Consider the following 13,017-nt stretch of genomic DNA (forward strand, 5'->3'; position numbering starts at 1 on the left):
TCATACTTGCTTTGCAAAGGGGATATGAGACTCTTTTTGCCTTACATTTTCACTTCAATGAAGTGTCATATAGAGCCAAGTTTGACTAAAAATATGGACAATGATATTTTTAAATGGACATGCAATTTCCTGTGTGGTGGAAAAGAAAATATTTCTAGAAATGTAGTGGTAATAGCATTTTCTAAATTGGCAAAGGCTGAAAAAACTGTTATTACTCTTAAAAGAGGAGAGTCGTCATAAGAATTTACTCCATGGGTACAATTAAAAGAGCTGATCAGGCAGTATAAGGACATATTTTGTCCTTCTCCTAATTACTGTATTTCTGAAAGAGGAATGAAAGAGCAGAAAGCAGACTGTCCTAGAATTTAACACTTTAAAATAACTCCACTCAAAAATTTTGATGCCCACTGCCAATAAAACATGTTTTGACAGGTGGAGAAGGAGAGGTGAGAATGCACAAACATTTTGCTCAATGTCTGTAGAAAAAAACAGGCTTTACAGAAGTACCAATAAGATGTTTTCATCAACATGGATGGACATAGGGATTGTCATACTGAATCAAGTCAACAGATAAGCAGGGACATTTTATGATGCCCCTTATACGCAGAATCTAAAAAGACATGATACAAATGAACTTATTCACAAAACAGACTCACAGACTTAGAGAACTTACTTGTGCTTACCGGGAAGGAAGGATGAGGGGAAGGGGTAGTTAGGGAGTTTGGGATGTACAGGTGTACATTGCTATATTTAAAATAGATAACCCACAAGGACCTATTGTATAGCACATGGAACTCTGTTCAGTGTTATGTGGCAGCCTGGATGGGAGGGGAGTTTGAGGGAGACTGGATGTATCTTTATGTATGGCTGAGTTCCTTCACGATTCACCTGAAATTATCACAACATTGTTAATTGGCTATATCCCAATAAAAATAAAAAGTTTAAAAAAAAAAGATGTTTGGAGGACTTTTTCCTTTGGGGAAGAGCTTTTCCCCCAGGAGTACAAATTACACAGTGATTATTGACTCTTTAAACAGATAAAAATTAATACTAACTTTAGATCAGTAAATTTAATCCTAGAATAGTTAATTCATTTGACTTCAAGACCCAATATCCAGACAAGTTTCTCTGTATCTTCAGAATCTCAATACAGCAACTATAAAGCACTAGATATGAAGAAAATGCCCCCTTAAAGTATGTGGTAAAGAGAAAGCCAGCTGTAGGCACACAAGGCACAGTGGAGATTTAGAGCACAGGCTCTACATTCAGAGAGACTGAGTCTTCCTTTCACTTAGTGTGGAGTCTTGGGTGATGCACCCGCTCACCAGAATATTATACTCTACAGCTTTTGTGTTCAGTCGCTCAGTCATGTCCAACTCTTTGCAAACCCATGGACTGCAGCACGCCAGGCTTCCCTGTCCTTCACCACCTCCCAGAGCTTGCTCAAACTCACGTCCATTGAGGTGGCCAAAGTATTGGAGCTTCAGCATCAGTCCTTCTAATGAATATTCAGGATTGATTTCCTTTATGCTTACTCATGGTTTACTTTTTTTCATTTTAAAATGCAAGTAGTAACAATTCTTCCTGAGTTGCCATGAAGACTGAATGAAACCATCTAAGCATTTGGAATAGTGACTGGCACATAATATGCTCCTCTTACTATATACAATGTGAAATACAACAACATGTAATATTTGTTGCCTAGGCTTTTTGTTTACTTTGTTTCTCTTATTCTAAGGTTGACAACTCAAATTCCTACTGAAGTCAGGCAAACACCTTGCATCAGGTTGCATTTTTTGAAAGACACTTTTGCCTAAGAAATGCATAGGGATAATGTTCATTTCCACAAGGAAATATGAGATTTTCTCATTTTTAGTGTATGTGGCTTTCTTCCACTATAGTGGGAGACAGTTCCTCTCCCTTATGTTTTTACAGCATACAAGAAATACTTACTTTCACTTTCTTGTAAAATAATCAACAATATACATGCTATGATGATAAGACAACTGACATTTGGTCTCAATTTATCAGAGGTTAGCTCAGACAGTAAAGAATCTGTCTGCAATGCAGGAGAACCCAGTTTCTCTCCCTGGGTCAGGAAGATCCCTTGGAGAAGGGCATGGAACCCACTCCAATATTCTTTCCTGGAGAATCTCTTGAACAGAGGCGCAAAGAGTCAGACATGACTGAGTGACTAACACTTTCCTTTTCACTTTAAGAGAGGTTGGAGCAAGAAAGGACTAGGTTGAGCTGAAGATACACATCACTCTGTAAAGGAGGAAGCCACAGTTCCCCTCTAGGGACTGGCACCTCACAGGAATATGAGGTTCCAGATCATCTGATTAGCACCAAAATCTGAATTTTAAGTGTATTTTTAATTACAACTTAGTTTGGAGATAGAGCAAATATTTCAATGAAGAGAGCCACATAATTTTTTTTTCCTTTCCAGTGCATATAAAAGCTATGTTTACACTATAGTCTATCAAGTGCGTAAAGTGCACGCTCAGTTACGTCTAACTCTTTGTGACTCTGTGGACCATAGCCTGCCAGGCTCCTCTGTCCTTGGGATTTTCCAGGAAAGAATACTGGAGTGGGTTGCCATTCCTCCTCCAGATTTTCTTGACCCAGGGATCAAACCCACCTCTCCTACAACAGCTCCTGTGTCGGTAGGTGGATTCTTTGCCACTGAGCCACCTGGGAAGCCCCATAAATGTGTAAAAGTATTATGTCTAAAAAGCCTATGTACCTACCTTAATTAAAAAACACTTTCTTGCTAAGAAATGCTAATCATCATCTGAACCTTTAGTGAGTTGTATCTTTTGCTGGTAGAGGGTCTTACCTCAATGCTGGTGACTGACATTTGGTCAGGGTGGTTGCTGCTGAAACCTGATGTGGCTGCAGCTATTTCTTAAAGTATGACAATGAAGTGTGCCACACAGATTGACGACTCCTTTCATGAATGATTTCACTGTCTCATACAAAGCTGTTTAATAGCACTTTACCCATAGTAGAACTACTTTCAAAATTGGAGTCAGTCCCCTCAAACTCTGCTGTTTTATCAGCTAAGCTTATGTAATATTCCAAACACTTTTTATCATTTCAACACTCTTCATTGCATCTTCACTAGGAGAAGTTTCCATCTTAAGAAAACACTTTCCTTCCTCATGCAAGAACAACTCCTCACAGGTTAAAGTTTTATCATGAGATTGTAGCAGGCCAGTCCCATCTTCATGCTCCACTTCTAGTTCCTGTGCCATTTCCACCAAAGTCACTGTTCCTTCCTCCACTGAAACCTTAAAGTCATCTGTGAGGGTCGAAATCAACTTCTTTCAAACACCTGTTATGTTGATATTTTGGCCTTTTCACTTGAATCATTAGTGTTCTTAATAGCATCTATAATGGTGAATATTTTCCAAGTTTTCAGTTACTTTGTCCAGATTCATCAAAAAAGTCACTATCTATGACAGCTATAGCCTTATAAAATGTAGTTCTTAAACAATAAGGCTTGAAAATCAAAATTATTCCTTGAACCACGGGCTTCAAAATGAATGCTGTATTGGCAGGCATGACAACATTAATTTCATTGTACATCTTCAGAGCTCTTGAATGACCAGGTACATTGTTAATGAGCAGTAATATTCTGAAAGGAATTTTTTTTTTAATCAGTAGACCTCAACAGTGGATTTAAAATATTTAGTAAACTATGATAAACAGATGTGCTGTCATCCAGGCTTTATTGTTCTCTTTAGAAAGCATAGGAAGAGTATATTTTGCTTAACTACTTGGGCTCCAGGATTTTTGGAATGGTAAATGAGCACTGACTTCAACTTAAAATCACCAGCTGTATTAGCACCTAATAAAAGAATCAGCCTGTCATTTGAAACTAGGCATTAACTTCTACTCTCCAGCTATGAAAGTCCCATAGTGTGAAAGTATTGGTCACTTAGTCGTGTCTGACTCTTTGCAACTCCATGAACATGAATTAGGCTCCTCTGGCCATGGAATCCTCCAGGCAAGAATACTGGACAGGGTTGCCATTTCCTTCTATTTTCAATAGATTTTTTTTTTTTTACATTTAAACCCTATGGTTTAGTGTTGCCACCTTAGTTAGCTGGATCTTCTGGATAAGTTGCTGGAGCTTCTACCTCAGCACTTGCTGCTGCACTTGCACTAAGACGTTATCAAGATGACTTCTTTCCTTAAGCCTCATGAACCAGTTTCTGCTAGCTTCACACTTTCCTTCTGCAGCTTCTTCGGCTCTCTCAGCCTACACAGAATTGAAGATAGTTAAGGCTTTTCTCTGGATTAGGCTTTGGCTTACGTGAATGTTGTGACTGGTTTGGTCTTCTATCCAGATCTCTAGAACTTTCTCCATATCAGCAACAAGAATGATTATATATGCACATATATATGATTACATATATGCACATATATATGAAGCAAATATGGTAGCATGTTTAATATAGATAGATGAACAGACAGAAAGATAATCTGAAACTATTTTCTCCTCCAAAAAGATGTTTTTGTTTTTTTCTGAGTCATGTCAGAGAAGTTGCAAACAGTTAGACCCTTCATTCCTGAATATTCCAACATACATTTCTTCTAGGTTTTTAAAAGTCTGGGCATTAACTGCACAAAGAAGATCCTTGTTTCTAAACTCATGAATATTATTGTGTCTTTTCATGTTCCACTCAGTTGTGCATTAATTATACATTAACTCATGCAATAAACATTATCAACTGCTTTCAATTTGTATGACATTGTGCAAGATGCAGAGATAAAAAGATTTGATGCTGGCAATCAAAAATCTCACTGTTTAGTAGCAAAACCAGGCCTTTGTGTTATGGGTTTGACAGAGACAAGAAGAGGGCACTATGGATTCTAGGAGATTCCCAGAAATCAAGAGTAAGGAGTAAGTTCAGTTCAGTTCAGTTCAATCGCTCAGTTGTGTCCAGCTCTTTGCAACCCCATGGACTGCAGCACTGCCAGGCCTCCCTGTCCATAGCCAACTACCAGAGTTTACTCAACTCATGTCCACTGAGTCAGCGATGCATTCAACCATCTCCTCCTCTGTTGTCCCCTTCTTTCCTGCCTTCATTCTTTCCCAGCATCAGGGTCTTTTCAAATGAGTCAGCTCTCCGCATCAGGTGGCCAAAGTTTTGGAGTTTCAGTTTCAGCATCAGTCCTTCCAATGAACACCCAGGGCTGATCCCTTTAGGATGGACTGGTTGGATCTCCTTGCAATCCAAGGGACTCTCAAGAGTCTTCTCCAACACCACAATTCAAAAGCATCAATTCTTTGGTGCTCAGCTTTCCTTATAGTCCAACTCTCACATCCATACATGACTACTGGAAAAACCATAGCTTTGACTAGACGGACCTTTGTTGGCAAAGTAATGTCTCTGCTTTTTAATATGCTGTCTAGGTTGGTTATAACTTTTTTTTCCAAGGAGCAAGTGTCTTTTAATTTCAGTTCTTAACTGAGTCTACATTGAAGAGTATTTTAGCCAAAATTTAAAAGATGATGTGGAGTTAGTCAGGTAAAGAACTTGGAATAGAATATTCTAGGTCTTGGTGGAGCATGGGTCAAGGCACTGATGGTGTGGCATGACGTACTCAGGACATAACTGAGTACTCAGGAATCTCAATGCAGTTGTAGCATTTATTATGTGCCAGGGAGTACTTCAAATACTCGCCAGTCATATTTAACTTGGTTGTGGGTAACTATTAGAGATGGTTCAGTACAGAAAGCACTCCAAATACTTGAGGCAAGAAGGGACTATGAAGAGAATTAAAAATTTTCAACAAATTAGAACCATTGAAGCCGCAAATCAATCCCTGGACCTCCAGGAAAAAAACTCACAATACTGTACAGAGTTACTACTCCTAGGATGCCTCTGGAGCTTTGCCAAATCACCAGCTCCTCCCATGCCCCAACCACAGGGTACCAGGATGCTGAAGCAATAAGCCTGGACTCTTGCTGTAGGGAACCCACTCATCCCACAACCACACCTGCCAGTGATAACTGCAAAAAGCGGACCAAAAGATGGCCTCTCCCTCATTTTCATCTTCTAATCTTCACACAAACGCAACTAATTGGTGACAATATTTTGCTGCCAGAATCTCAGACACAGTGGAGTGTGAAGTTTTCAGTCTTTTCCACCACAATGCTACCGTGGAATTTAAGGAATCAATCCAGAGTATACAGTGAAGTTTTCTCACCCTCTCCTCATCAGCCTCCGTTCTGAACTGAATGCACTGGGAAGACCACTAATTAAGAATGTAAAGGTGTAAATTGCTGCCAAACGTGTTGTCTTTTGCTTTTATGTTCAGTATAAACTGCATCAAGTTCACACACGGGTAAATCCATAATCGTGACCTTTAAGGCGCAATCATGGAACAAACAATTTAACAATCCAGGCAATTAACTTTTCCCCCAATAGCTTTAAATATATGGCCTTTATTTTTGAAGGTGGTAAAGCATAAAAATGGGTATTAATGAGTGAGAAACTTATCATGTCATCCTGAAATTTAAGCTAAAATACATGCTTACTGAAGTTGAATTATTGATCAATAGAATTTTTATCTACAAATATGATTAACTTCAAATATCTGCAAGATAAAATATTACTCTTTAGGATGTTGAGATTAATGTTATGAAAGCATCATAACAATTACTTTTAATATTAGAAGTTATATATTTCAAATCCTATCAGATGTATCAATATTCTTATAATGTTCATTTCCAGTGGACATCCAACTTCTGCTTCTGATTTTAAGAAATCAGAAACTAATTGACTGTCTCCTTAGTCTATCCCATTTTATCCCCCAGTAAAATATATCTTAAATTCTAGCCCCTAGTCCTCGTTCTGTGCTTTGGAACCTTTAAAATTGTCTTCCTCCTCATTAAATACCTTTAAAATTTAAAGTTAAGGGCTTCTCATTTGGCGCTAGTGGTAAAGAATCTACCTGCCAATTGAGCAGGTGCAGGAGACGTGGTTCAGGCTCTGGGTCGGGAAGATCCATCCCCTGGAGAGGGCAATGGCAATCCACTCCAGTGTTCTTGCCTGGAGAATCCCACGGACAGAGGAGCCTGGCAGGCTACAGTACGTAGAATCGCAGAGTCAGACACAACTGTGCGACTTAACACAACAATACTTAAAGCTAGCAGTCACATTCTACCTAAGTCTCCCCTTTTACAACTTAAATAATTTGTCTTTAGTCCTCATTCCAGGCCACTGTGAAATCTTTCAGTGCCCTTTAGCTTGACCATGGTCAGATAATTACAGAATATAAGAGAACTATGTTCAGAGTACCTAAAGCATGCTCTCGAGTTTTGGAAGTGATATCACATAATGTGTTGCTTTGAATTGAGCTTCTTATCAACTAAAAAGTATTTTCAACTGTACTGCTCATAAGTCTTATCTCTCAGTTTTGTACTATTCAGCTATGGTACTTATAACTGAATCCTGGAGTTTATTCTATTAATATTGATCTGTTATACTGCATGCATCCTTTGCTTGTTGATTTATAATCTCATGGTCAAAGAAAAATGCTGTACCTCCAAGTATCACTTCTTATTTCCATGAGTAAGAAATAAGAAAGATGAAGGGGAAACGGGCAATGGCAAGAAATTTTACATGTATCTCATTGGTCAGAAATATGACAAATGTCTTTCCATAGCTAAAAAAGAGGCTATAAATCAAACATTTTGGTTCTAAACCACTATGGTGTAAAGCAATAGGAAATTAGGTAGTAAGAAATATTGGTCATAAGTCAAGTTGTAATATTTGCCACAATATACAATATATGAGTTTATGCTTACTCCCACTGAACACAGCTACTTGTACTAAATATTCATAATCCATCCTTTTAGTTATTCATATGGAAAGTTTTCTATTATTATTATTATTATTTCCCCCAATTTAAAGTTTATAGGAATCATTTTCTTACCTTCCTTAAAATAAGAATAGCAGTTGTTGGTGTCCAGTCTTCCATTGGAAAAGACCCTGATGCTGGGAAAGATGGAGGGCAGGAGGAAAAGTGGGCAACCGAGGATGAGATGGTTGAATGACATCACTGACTCAGTGGATGTGAGTTTGAGCACACTCAAGGAGACAGTGAAGGACAGGAAAGCCTGGCACGCAGCAGTTCATGGGCTTGCAAAGAGTTGGACCCAACTGAGTGACTGAAGGACAGCAACAAATCTTCCATTACTTATATTTTGGTCTATAACTTTTTAAATCTTTCAGTAATTTTATATATCTATAAATTCATCAATTCAGTGATTTTCACCTATAATTTTTTTCAGGAAACTAGACTACAATTAACTTAGTCCAGAAAAGTAGAACACATTGAGAGAATTATGGGCACTTTTACTTTCTCTTCAATAGCTTGGCTTCATTTCTGTATTACCAATAAATGTTCTAGTCTTTTGAATGTGAAGTTTATTCTCTCCAACAAAAGAAAAGATGCAAGCAAGCAAATTAGTTATGTACTATGGTTCATTTTCCTAATATTTTTCACATCTAGCCCCAAACACCACCCCAGGTCAGTCTTCCTTTTCTTCAGTTCAGTTCAGTTCAGTCACTCAGTCGTGTCCGACTCTTTGCGACCCCATGAACTGCAGCACGCCAGGCCTCCCTGTCCATCACCAACTCCCAGAGTTCACTCAGACTCACGTCCATCGAGTCAGTGATGCCATCCAGCCATCTCATCCTCTGTCGTCCCCTTCTCCTCCTGCCCCCAATCCCTCCCAGCATCAGAGTCTTTTCCAGTGAGTCAACTCTTCACATGAGGTGGCCAAAGTACTGGAGTTTCAGCTTTAGCATCAGTCCTTCCAAAGAAATCCCAGGGCTGATCTCCTTCAGAATGGACTGGTTGGATCTCCTTGCAGTCCAAGGGACTCTCAAGAGTCTTCTCCAACACCACAGTTCAAAAGCATCAATTCTTTGGCACTCAGCTTTCTTCATTCACAGCCCAACTCTCACATCCATACATGACCACTGGAAAACAATAGTCTTGACTAGACGGACTTTTGTTGGCAAAGTAATGTCTCTGCTTTTGAATATGCTATCTAGGTTGGTCATAACTTTCCTTCCAAGGAGTAAGTGTCTTTTATTTCATGGCTGCAGTCACCATCTGCAGTGATTTTGGAGCCCACAAAAATAAAGTCTGACACTGTTTCCACTGTTTCCTCATCTATTTCCCATGAAGTGATGGGACCAGATGCCATGATCTTCATGTTCTGAATGTTGAGCTTTAAGCCAACTTTTTCACTCTCCACTTTCCCTTTCATCAAGAGGCTTTTTAGCTCCTCTTCACTTTCTGCCATAAGGGTGGTGTCATCTGCATATCTGAGGTGATTGATATTTCTCCTGGCAATCTTGATTCCAGCTTGTGCTTCTTCCAGTCCAGTGTTTCTCATGATGTACTCTGCATAGAAGTTAAATAAGCAGGGTGACAATATACAGCCTTGACATACTCCTTTTCCTATTTGGAACCAGTCTGTTGTTCCATGTCCAATTCTAACTGTTGCTTCCTGACCTGCATATAGGTTTCTCAAGAGGCAAGTCAGGTGCTCTGGTATTCCTATCTCTTTCAAAATTTTCCACAGTTTATTGTGATCCACACAGTCAAAGGCTTTGGCATAGATCCAAATATAGAAAAAAAATCCCTATTCAACCTTCTTTCCTTTGGAAATCTAAAATCAACTTTCCATGTTTTCTCTCAACTTGCAGAAATGTCTTCTAAATCAGACTGACACATTTCTACCCCTCACCAGACCTAGCATATATTCCCAGGGTACTTAATTGATTTCTCCACTCACACAGTTTACACAGAGAACTCCATCCAAACAAGCAGGAGTACACATCCTTTCCTAACCTTGGGTTAACAGATCGTGAACACAACAGGTCACCTTAGTGTAGAAAAAGGTAATTGGTGAATGACAAGTCAACTGCATTTTTTATTCTACCAGTTTCTGGTAGGAGATCAGTACATAGAGGCAGGGAGATTAGATTACAGAAATTCTCAGAAGCCCCAGTGCATTGACCTCAGGTTGAATATAAGTAGACAGTCTGTCTCATAATTTGAAACTGTATAAAATTCAATAGGTAATGAAGGGTCATAAATAGTATTAAAGTAGGTAAATTTTGATCATGTTCTTATTGTCCAGAGTACAGTCTGAAAATTAACAAAATGTAGTACTACCCTCTCCTCTGGTGGTTAAAATTCCCTGTTAAAGAGCATAACAGCTATTAGAAATAAAAAACTCTACATAATTAAAGGTCTTTATAATAAAAATTCTATTTAATACTGTTTGCCTTGAAAAAATATAAAACACCACACAATTAATGAGTCTGAAATTTTTAGTTTCATATAAAAACCCAATTTTTTTCACATCAGTCTCAGCAATTGAAAGAACAAAGGGTTCTACAATAGGATAGCCTAACAAAACTTAATTCTATAATTATGTAAAAATTTTCTAAGTGCTACAACATAAAAGTTTGCAATGTATTACAGAAGTTGGGTGGAATTATTTGGGCCAATACAATGGATACTGAAATCAATTTCATATGTACTGCCTGATACCTGAAGTAATATGTCAAAATATCTGCAGAGTTTTAGAGAGATGTTACAGTTACCATTGTTTCCATATATCTAACTCATATATAGATTGAAACCAGATGGCATAGATGCAAACTGGTATCCAGTAAAATGAAGGGATTTATTTTTAGGTAATTCAGAATATTATGGCAAATTTTATTTATATTCACAAAATATCATGAAAATTATTTCTGCAAAAAGTAAACCTTGGTTCTTGTTTATATATGCTCACCTTTAAAAAAATGCCCAAATCACAATAGCATATGACTTGTGTATACTAATCACAAAATCCACTCTAGTGAGTAAAGAATTTTTAATGTTTCAAGGATATATATCACTTTGAGGAAATTGAACCACTTCAATATTTTATCGAATAACAATTTGGTGCTTTCTTCAAGCCTAATTTGTTTTTTAGACTCTGGTAAAAAATAATTAACTTCCCCAATCTATTTTGCTCTTATACTTTGAGGTACAATGTCTTGAATTCTTGTAACAGTCTTTTAGTACAGCCCCTTTTTAACGACAAAAATCTTGAATGTAAAAAAAAAGTAGTATCTTCTTCCAAGATCACCCATTTTATAAGTGGCAAAGGTGTGATTCAAATCCTTAATCTGAATCTCCTCCTAGAAAGCATACTCCATGCCATATGCCATTGTACCTCAGCTACAGCATTAATCTAAATGAATGTAAGGCCAACATCTTCCAGTGGAGCGTCTGATCATATACTCCCTATATACTTCTTTATTATTTATTTATTTATTGGGTATGTCTATTTTTCTTCTTGTCCATGAAGTTAGCTCTTTGGAGCTATAGAATATACCACACAATTGTTCTTTATTCTCCTCTGCACCCAGGAACAATGCTGAGTACCCACTGGACATTTGATTAATGGATATATCTCGGAAAGTGATTGTTTCAATAAAATGCAGTACATTGTGAAAACTCATTGTTTTCAACTTGCTCTCAACTGACTTGAGAAAAATAAGACTCTTGGTAAGAGTATAGAAAAGTCTTAACATCTCTGATATCATATGTGATAAAGTTCATAATATCAACCTTACATAAAGAAAGACAGAGGTAGGAAACTGCAAACCTCAAAGCTGTAATGAACAAAGTACATGGCAATGGATGTATGAAATTGTAAAAACTAAGCTGTTTGTCCACTAGACATATGGCACCAAGAAATTCTGTGAAGTTACAGTATGATATGTTCATTACAGTATAGAATATAAGAGAGGGGGGTGCAGGATGGGGAACACGTGTATACCCGTGGCAGATTCATATTGATGTATGGCAAAGCCAATAGAATATTGTAAAGTAAAAAAAAAATAATAATAAATAATAAAAGAAAAAAATAAAGAATATAAGAGAAAAAATAATAAATAAGCCAAGTTTACAACAGGTACTATTTCATAAATTATTAAATATTATATTTTAAATTTAAAATGATATTATAGATTTTTTAATGATAAAAATGTTCATATTTAGTATAAAGCCAGCTTCTCTGGTGGCTCAAACAGTAAAGAATCTGCCTGCGAGGCAAGAAACCCAGGTTTGATTCCTGGGTCATAAAAATCCCCTGGAGAAAGGAATGGCTACCCACTCCAGTATTCTTGCCTGGAGAATTCCATGGACAGAGGAGCCTGGCGGGTTCCAGTGCATGGGGTTACAAACAGACACAAATGAGTGACTAACACACACACACAAGTAACATGTAAACCATGATCCCATTGCATGCATATATGGACATGTGCTTTTCTGTAACAGGATAGAAATATGGACATCTTTCTGTATCAGTTCTAATGAGGCTTCTAGAAAATAAGAAGAAAATAATCCACATTCCAAAGGTGATCACAGAGTTACAAAGGGAGGGATTAACATCAGAGTTGTGACCCTTAAAAGCCTCTTGATAGAAGTGAAAGAGGAGAGTGAAAAAGTTGGCTTAAAGCTCAACACTCAGAAAACAAAGATCATGGCATCCGGTCCCATCACTTCATGGGAAATAGATGGGGAAACAGTGTCAGACTTTATTTTTGTGGGCTCCAAAATCACTGCAGATGGTGACTGCAGCCATGAAATTAAAAGACGCTTACTCCTTGGAAGGAAAGTTATGACCAACCTAGATAGCATATTCAAAAGCAGTGACATTACTTTGCCAACAAAGATCCATCTAGTCAAGGCTATGGTTTTTCCTGTGGTCATGTATGGATGTGAGAGTTGGACTGTGAAGAAAGCTGAGCACTGAAGAATTGATGCTTTTGAACTTGGTGTTGGAGAAGTCTCCTGAGAGTCCCTTGGACTGCAGGAGATCCAACCAGTCCATTCTGAAGGAGATCAACCCTGGGTGTTCTTTGGAGGGAATGATGCTAAAGCTGAAACTCCAGTACTTTGGCCACGTTATGCGAAGAG

At 37.9% G+C, this 13,017-nt stretch overlaps 1 pseudogene; it reads right to left on the reverse strand.

The window, feature by feature from the left end:
* Positions 1-2,783: 2,783 nt before the first annotated feature.
* On the reverse strand, positions 2,784-6,370 carry LOC120863104 (annotated as a pseudogene).
* Positions 6,371-13,017: the final 6,647 nt, after the last annotated feature.

Source organism: Oryx dammah, unplaced genomic scaffold (genome assembly GCF_014754425.2).
Source record: "Oryx dammah isolate SB20612 unplaced genomic scaffold, SCBI_Odam_1.1 HiC_scaffold_4, whole genome shotgun sequence".
Taxonomy (NCBI): domain Eukaryota; kingdom Metazoa; phylum Chordata; class Mammalia; order Artiodactyla; family Bovidae; genus Oryx; species Oryx dammah.